Genomic DNA, 8,697 nt, shown 5'->3' on the forward strand with positions numbered 1-8,697 from the left:
TGTGGTAGCTTAAATCGGGAACTGGACAATTGACTTATTTTGATGTTCGCACTTCCTGGTCATTGCACAGCTTAGGTCTGGTGGTTTGACCTGAACCGGGGTAGCCAATGTCTTATGCCATTAAGATGTTTAGGACTACAACTCCCATCACCCCTGACTACTAGCCAGGCTGCCTGGGGCTGATGGGAGTTGAAGTCCAAAATATCTGCAGGTCACTTGGTTGGCAAAGGCTGTCATAATGTAACTGCTTCCAGGTAGCAATCCTAGGCAATTGCCTAATCCTGCACTTCTGTAGATACTAGAGAGGGTCAAAGGATGGAAAGCACCAATCACACCTATGCAAAAGAAGCCCAAGCCTCCAAATTGGAGTCCAAAATGTTTGGAGGGTGCAAGGTTGGCAAAGGCTGCATTATTACATACATAAATTAGCTACCTTATTCCGACCTCACTTGCCCGATAGTCTTAGCAGCGCTCAAATTTTAAACTCCAATAATGCAGTTATGGAATTTTAACTTAACTTGGAACAAGCAGTCTGTTCTATACCTGGAAGCCTTCATTGAGCCTGGCTAGCACTGGCTGCGCAAGCGAGGGAGCCGGAATCTTAACACCAACCAAGGGACCCCATCCCACTTGCTTTATGGAACTAAAGCTGCCATATTCATAGCACCCTGAAGAACAACAGTAATGGGGATTCAGGCCTCACCCCCAAGCTCTGTGTCTTTTCCAAAATGTGCCCAATGATAGGAGCTTAATGAGACTTTCCCAAACATTAGGCACAATCCAGTTGGTGCTTGTAAGACCCACTGATTTCAAAGAGAGAGTCTTAAGTATGCAGTTAACTCTCCTATTGCAATCAACAGGACTTAAACATGCTTAACTTTGACTGGATTGTATTCATGCACAGTCCCTTTTCATCAGCATAAAGCTCAATGTGTCCACGCAAGAAATATGGAGCTCTCAAATGCTAACATTTTCTGGATACAGTATTTTATTTTCAGCACTTCATAGCTGAAGCACTGAGTCCCACAGATGAATGCTTCCCCTTATGGAGCATCTAGTCAAGATTTTAAAGGTATTTTTATCTTAAGTTGGAAAACCTTGGAGAGCCAGACATGAAAATGAACATCTTCCTTACCAGACTAACAAATGTGTGAAATTTCATAGAAATCCATTCTCACAGTTTCATTATGCAAAGGATTAATGTTTAATGCAGGCAGGCTTCAGGTCCTCACTAATAAGAAATTCTACAAAAGCCTATTGTGGAAGGGGAGAAAATTTCACCAGATATTTCAAGAGCATCTAAAAGGCTTACAGGGTGTACGTTTAGTTAGTTCAGAAATACTTTGCTTGTGCTCTGGTCATTTCCCTAGGATTGTATGAAGAGGCTATCATCAACCATGCAGGAGGGGAGCAGTAGGCTAAGATTTTGTCTGTACCTCCCATCAGCATTTGTAACCTTAATCTCTCTAGGTTGCAATATAGGGTGGCAATGACCAGGGCCAGAATAATCCTGGTCAGGCCACGCAGGAGAGCAAGAAGAACTCCATTTTGTATATTCAATTCTAAATCTCTCTGCCTCTGATAGAAAGCAAACGGGCACAGCATGTTTGCACATCTAATGCAAAGATCTAACCACACACAGCACTTCTAAGAAATTCTAGCATAAACCACAAGAGCAAGAGGATGTAGCCCACCGCAAATTATAAGTAGAGCACAACCACAATTGTGCCTGTAAAATTCCACATAGACACGTGTATGAAGGTACCAGGTACATAACGCCACCTAGTAGAGTTGGGCGGGTGACTTTGCATCTTGGGGTGCTCTCTCTTGATTGGTTGATGAAGTACTGCAGAAAGGCTGATCTTCACTTCACTCTGTCAAAAAGGTATAAAAGCACTCTGTGTATGCCCATGGGTTGGGCAGAATGAGAAACTCATTCTCACTGCCACCATTTATTGCAATAAATGTTTTAATAAATCTGTTTTATAATATGTACAACTGCCTGAGATTTCGTCTGGTCAATTTGGGAAGCCAATCATCCATATTACATTTCTGGTGTCCTTACATTTCTGGTGCCTCCGTGACTCGGATGACGGCATTTCCCTGAACCAGAGGCAGTCCCCTTTTGCCCCACTGGACAGGGCGCAGATTCCTAACGGCGCCTCTGGTCTGGTGCACACCGGCAGACTTTTTCCGGAGGATCAGAGGTGGCCCTTGAGTTTCCGTGCCCTGGACGAAGAGGCAAAAGGACCGAGGTTGGAAGGGAAGAACAGGAAAAGCCGGCTGGGGTAAGTAGAAAGGGAAAAGGTACCTTGAAGGGAATTGGCCCCCTTTAATGAGGGGAAGGGAGATCCTGATCACATCTCCAGCGTGTTGGTAGTACTCAGTTAATCAGAGGTCAACTGGGAAAAACCAGGCGCTTTGGGTAAGAGGCAAAGGGAGGAGGAAAATGTGTATGTTAGTAGTCAGTAGGGAGGAGGTCCCCTGACAAATAGATACTTAGGAAACAAGGAAAAACTGGGAGGTAGAGTGTGGTAAAGTGTCCAATGCATGGTATGTGTGGCAAAGTTTGCAGTGTGTGTTGTGAATGAGGGGATACTTTACAGGGCCATAAATGGGAGGAGTATGGTCAAGAGGAGGGAAAAATGTGATTTCCCTAGAATTCATGATAGATAAATTCAGAATGCTATAAAAGAAATTTAATTTACAAGTCCTGCCAACAACAAGTTCAGAGAAAAAAAGGTGGTGCAAACCAGTATTCCCCCAGAGAGAAGAAAGGCATTTTGAGAAAGAAGATGAAGAGAAAGGCAGTGGTTAAACAGCAACAAATAATGGCTCAAGGACCAGTGAGGAACCAGAAGGGGTTCAAAGGTCACTGGTGAAGGTCAGTTGCTAGGACGGAGATGTCTCGGTCAATGTAAAAGAGGAAGGAAGAGTGTTCGGAGAAAGATGGGACAAGGGGGTCCCAGCAGAAGAGAGTTCGTCGGTTTGGCAGGCATGGCAAGGAGCCATGGTCAAGGTGACTTAAGAGTTACCTGCATCTGGACTTTGTTATAAACATAGGCACCCAGTATTCTGTTTTTAAATATCCTTGAAACAGCCCCAAAAAGCCAAAAGAAGCATCAGACTGATTTTATGCCTAAAAGGGCTGTACAAACAGACAGCGGAGGATTTGTTCAGAAAAATCATCTCTGCAACCTTTAGAATGCTATTCACCACACTAGAAATGATGCTACCCACCCCCCCACAGGAAACTGACAAAATGCCAGTAACGGTGCTCAGAAAATGTTTTCATATGCTTCAGCTGGCTTCAAAGGAAAAGAAAAGAAAGAAAAAATCATGTACTTAAGTAGTTCACAACGCAAGAGACAATAGATTTTATTTGAACAATTAACATCTTTTCCCCAAGTCCTGTTGGAACTGTGCAGACTTTAGTTTTTGGGGAAACTTACAAGAATGGGGAAAAAGAGACATTTGAGTCCTTCTAAAAGCAAACTACGTTTAAAGGGTTTAACCCTCCTACCTGCAACCCCATTTCATATGTTTTTGTGACAGCAACATGTTGGAAAATTTGTAGAACTGCATATTTTAATGAAATGAATGTCTGTCAACTAAAGAATTCAGGATAAGGTAGAAGGAAGTTATACTGAATTGAGATTTGTGGGTAAAGACATTGTTTGAATCTAACACTACGTTGGAAGACAGGCTGCAACATCTCAATAACTCTCAAACCTCCGGCAGAGATGTGTGGCGTAACCCCCCTTATTTGGTTACACAAGCAATTCTGCATGATTTGTATTTGCACAACTTGTTTTCTCCTGCAACCTGCACTTAGAGACTGTGGCTGTGCCTGGCTGGTGTTGCCATTTCGGACATTCTATTGTGTGACATTGTGTGACCAAGACCGTTGCTGTGAAAGTAGGGAGAAAAAGATGTTATGCTTTGGAGGTCCATGTTTCGGCTTACAAAAACACTACTGCTCTAAATGCTTTGACTTTTAAAAAAAATTATGTCTCACGGAAACAGCCCGTTGCTACAAAGCAGCTGTAAGTTCTTTCTTCTTCTAGAAACCACAAGACTTTGCATAATTTGAAAAACAGGCTTCAGTATCCTAGCAGAACTCAGCCGTCGGCAGCTGGATGGGAGGCAAATACGGATTTAAAGGACCCCTCCTTAACCCTGCACATGCATGAAGTTCTGTGGAAGGAAAGAGAAACCACGGGGAGATCCTGAAAGATGGACCAGACGTGGAATCCTGTTGTAAGCCTTGTGAAATTCTGCAAAGACTGCTGTAAGGCACTGCTGCTACATCCCAGAGATGACTTCTGTGTGCCAGACACACCTCAATGTCCAATACGTGGGACGCACTACCTCGGAGAGTTTGGTGGTGGACTAACCAGCAAGAAGTTCTAAAACAGCTGCGGCAGCTACAAGGACAATCTCTCTCTCCCCCCCCTCCTTTGTTTTTTATCTACAGGAAATCACTCGAGCGAACAGCGTGTAGCCTTGCGGAGCCTGACACGATGGTTCCAGCCTGACGCTAGCGAGTCCCTGAGTGAATCCTTGAAGGAAGGGAGACGAGACCCTCTTCATTCCTAGGTGGTGAGGTATCCATTCCATCCGGTGAAAGTGCCTGAGATGACCCCCTGGATCCACACCCTGCTGTACCTAATCAGGAGTGGGTACCCAGCGCACGGTGCACCAGTTTCCCCTTGCAGCGTCTGACCGGCAAAAGATGCCCAGCGCATGGGAAACCGAAGTAGCCCCTGCTGTGACACTCCGGACGCTGTCACTCGACGCACGGGTTGAGGAATGTCCATCTTATGCAGCACCAAACATCAAGGAGACAAGGAGACGCAGTAAATCTTAGACCCTTATATATGTATGTATGTATGTATATTTGTATGGGAGGCATCAATTGAGTGGGACCCACAGTAGAAGTCTACCTGCCCCCAAAGCAGTATCCTTAATTTGGAAGGAAGGGCAGTGTACCTGCCTCACTTGAGCGAACAGACCCAAAACAGTTTCAGAAATTGAACCATGGGGTGGGTTCCAGCAACTCCCTAGGTCATACAGATATGGGGAGGGTTCCAGCAACTCCCTAGGTGATACAGGGCTATAGCTGGGTTGGGGATGTAACTGGAAGAGCTGGCCAGGTGCACCCCTCAGTTCTGGCTTTGGAAATTATGGTAGCCCACTGAGGTCTAATGTAAGCCTCTCCTGATTCTGGCAAACTGGAACAATAGCCATTCTTTCTGTAGCCAAATGCTCAGCTAGGACAAACCTCCAATTGTTATATATATATATATATATCTTCCTGGCCTTTAGAACTGTGTAGGAACTCTTGAAACCCACTGATTTGCATTGAAGCCCAGTACTGAGCTGAGAGAGAACTGTGTATTTTCCTGCTGACATAAAGTTTTGGAAACAGTGGCCAAAGCCCCTTGGCTTTTAGATTTCCAGCAACTATAGTTACACACCCAGTATCTCTGAAGACTAGTGTGGCCATTATAGATTCATGGCCCACCTGAGAGAAAGAGCCCTTTGTTGCCAAAAGTCTGTATTGCGATTTTTTTGTTGTGCCTCAAATGGAAATGCAATGTAGTAGAAAGTGGCACTTGTGCTTCGACAAAAATGATGTTTGTATAATGCAAATATGTGTTTCCAGTTAGGTCTAACACGAAGGCTAAAAACTTCAACAGAAAATGCTTAGGAGTTATGGAAATAGATTAATCAAAAGCTGAACCAGGCTTAAATTCAGCAAGCATTTTTACTCTGGTTTATAGCATCAAGCTGAAGCAGAAAAAAAAAACTTTCATGGTTATTTTACACTGACAGTTCTGCAGACTGAATGCCTTAATCTACAGGCTCTCAGAGTTTGTGTATAGTCCTATGAATTAGCTGATGGTGTCTGTCCTAACAGTGAATTATTATTCCCCCCTTAGGAAAGATTTCCAACCCCATGTGTATGTGTGGTAGCACTCTTAAGAAACTGTTTTGTGATGCACGTTATTCACTTGGATAGCATAATTACACATTTTAGAAACACTGTATACCTTAACTTAAGAAATTTCGAAATGAAGGTCTGAATGTGCCAGGTAACAAAATGTAGGTCTGTTTGTGAAATATTTTGCTATTTGATTTAAGAAAAGCAATGTACTAATGTCTTTAATGACTGCTAGTTCCTGATCACAGCCGGAGGTTCCTAGGTATTTTAACTGTTCAGTAGAAAAGGCAGCCCCCACCCCAAAGTTATCTATCTGCCTTGCACTATTTCCCTGGAAGTCAAAAACCTAACATTTGAGCAAGCTTCCAGTTAGCCTTCTTCTGCCCTACATACTTCTTTGAAGCCCAGCAATCTTCTGAGGGCCCTGAACTAACATCTGTATACAACTAGAGTAAACGTGTTGAGAGTGATGTTAAAAACATTAAGAAGCAGGCTGACTTGTACCACAAGGTTAGCCTAGACGGTGCAGGTCTGCCCAGTGTATGGAGTTAGATTAGTTCTTGGCTCCCAGGTTGGTCATAGTTAAAAGAGATTCTGCTCATAATATTAATTTTCTTTCTTATTGTCTTAGCCCTATGCAGAACCTTGGTCTGTATAAACCTTCTGGTAACCCTTCTGAGACAAGCTGAATAACAAGCTGGGAAAAGTCAGCAGAAGCTTCCTCACTTACTTTGCTCTCTGTTGCCCATCCTTTGGCCTAACATTGGAGCATGGGAAGCTGCTGGCTCCTCTGTAGAATCATAGAGTTGGAAGAGACCACGAGGGCCATCCAGTTCAACCCCCTACCAAGCAGGAAACACCAGGAAACACTGTAGTGCAATGGGTCAATCAAATGGAGATGCAGAAGCAGACCTGTTCTTCATCTCCATATTGAAGAGGAGGGAATATAGGGTGGCAATGACCAGGGCCAGAATAATCCTGGTCAGGCCACGCAGGAGAGCAAGAAGAACTCCATTTTGTATATTCAATTCTAAATCTCTCTGCCTCTGATAGAAAGCAAACGGGCACAGCATGTTTGCACATCTAATGCAAAGATCTAACCACACACAGCACTTCTAAGAAATTCTAGCATAAACCACAAGAGCAAGAGGATGTAGCCCACCGCAAATTATAAGTAGAGCACAACCACAATTGTGCCTGTAAAATTCCACATAGACACGTGTATGAAGGTACCAGGTACATAACGCCACCTAGTAGAGTTGGGCGGGTGACTTTGCATCTTGGGGTGCTCTCTCTTGATTGGTTGATGAAGTACTGCAGAAAGGCTGATCTTCACTTCACTCTGTCAAAAAGGTATAAAAGCACTCTGTGTATGCCCATGGGTTGGGCAGAATGAGAAACTCATTCTCACTGCCACCATTTATTGCAATAAATGTTTTAATAAATCTGTTTTATAATATGTACAACTGCCTGAGATTTCGTCTGGTCAATTTGGGAAGCCAATCATCCATATTACATTTCTGGTGTCCTTACAGCAAAATGGATATTTTTAGTTCTTGAGTCGAAAGGAACTTTCACATTAGTTATAAACTACAAAATGTGTAGTTATTTATCTTTAAAGCACATATTTTTGAATTAAAAATAGTTATCAACATAGGCAAGTTAAAATGGTGGGACAGTCTAAGTTTTATTATTTACAGCTTTTGGTTTTGTTTATTTGTTTGGGGGAAAGGGCATACAGCTGTGAAGAAAAGCACCAGTAATTTATCATTAAAACAGTATAATGTGATCTGCTTGAATGCAGGAAGGGGTCTCCTTAGTACACAGGCATTGTAAAAGAAAATGAATAGAAGTGGTTCCAGCCAATCTGAATGGAATATGCATCCATTAGGCTACCTGTGTAAGCATTACCAGATTTACACAAAAGCATTAATGTGAGCATCTGTCCTTTTTGTTCACATATAAAAGCGCTTCCATTAATCCATACAAATATCCTTGAAAAAAATCAGTGAAAGTGATGAGAAAAATGAATGTTTGGCAGCCTGCAGTATAAACTCTGTACCAGGGGCTAATAAACGGCAGGGGAGGCCATTTAGTTTCGATCATTCCATTAGTTGCCTCTGAGGAAGGCCAATCCCAGAAGAGGATTACTCCTTTATTTGAACATCTCTGAGGGTGGATTCAGGCAACAATACACCCTCAGAAGTTTATTGAGTAGCAACTTAGCCTCAAACCACATGGCTGTCAAGAAATTAAAATATGCATGTTTGAATTTTCCTTCCTTGGTGGTTCTTCATGTGAGAGGTGGGTAATCTTTTTCAGTTCGAGGGCTGCATTCCCCTGTGGGCAGTTTTCCAGGAGTTGCATGTCAGTGACTCTTATCTTTATGTAGTAGTCCATGTACACATCCAGGCCAGTAGAAATGAAATGAAGCACTCAGAAAGGGACAGTGTGGGATATGGTCTAGGAAGGGTATTGAGGGCCAGAATGGGAAGCTACACTTGGGCCCCAGGCCTGGGGATGTGCTAGCTCCTTCAACCTTCTTTTCTTCAGCCAACTTTATGTATGTGTCCAGAATCCAGTGTCTAATTGTTAGGACACCAGAAATGTAATATGGATGATTGGCTTCCCAAATTGACCACTCAGGGACTCGCTAGCGTCAGGCTGGAACCATCGTGTCAGGCTCCGCAAGGCTACACGCTCTTCGCTCGAGTGATTTCCTGTAGATAAAAAACAAAGGAGGGGGGGGG

The 8,697-nt window shown here is 43.3% G+C and overlaps 1 long non-coding RNA gene across 1 annotated transcript; it reads left to right on the forward strand.

Annotated features, from left to right (window-relative positions):
• Window positions 1-1,482: 1,482 nt before the first annotated feature.
• On the forward strand, window positions 1,483-7,413 carry LOC148684354 (uncharacterized). Its single transcript, XR_015945973.1, has 2 exons — window positions 1,483-2,288; window positions 4,068-7,413. It is a non-coding gene; the product is annotated as an uncharacterized LOC148684354 (long non-coding RNA).
• The last annotated feature ends 1,284 nt before the right edge of the window (window positions 7,414-8,697 follow it).

This window comes from Zootoca vivipara, chromosome 10, assembly GCF_965207765.1.
Source record: "Zootoca vivipara chromosome 10, rZooViv2.hap1.1, whole genome shotgun sequence".
Lineage (NCBI taxonomy): Eukaryota > Metazoa > Chordata > Lepidosauria > Squamata > Lacertidae > Zootoca > Zootoca vivipara.